Source organism: Triticum dicoccoides, chromosome 6B (assembly GCF_002162155.2).
Source record: "Triticum dicoccoides isolate Atlit2015 ecotype Zavitan chromosome 6B, WEW_v2.0, whole genome shotgun sequence".
NCBI classification, from domain to species: Eukaryota; Viridiplantae; Streptophyta; class Magnoliopsida; order Poales; family Poaceae; genus Triticum; species Triticum dicoccoides.
In genome coordinates, this window is record NC_041391.1 from 554471869 (window position 1) to 554472097 (window position 229).

Consider the following 229-nt stretch of genomic DNA (forward strand, 5'->3'; position numbering starts at 1 on the left):
GGGCTTCGCCTAAACTCCGCGACGATATGACCGAGGTGGAATATAGTGGAGGGGGGCACCGCACACGGCTAAGGAACGATTCGTAGATCAACTTGTGTGTTCTAGGGTGCCCCCCTGCCCCCGTATATAAAGGAGCAAGGGGGGAGGCCGGCCGGCCCCTTGGGGCGCGCCAAGGAGGAGGAATCCTCCTCCTAGTAGGAGTAGGATTCCTCCTTTCCTACTCCTACTC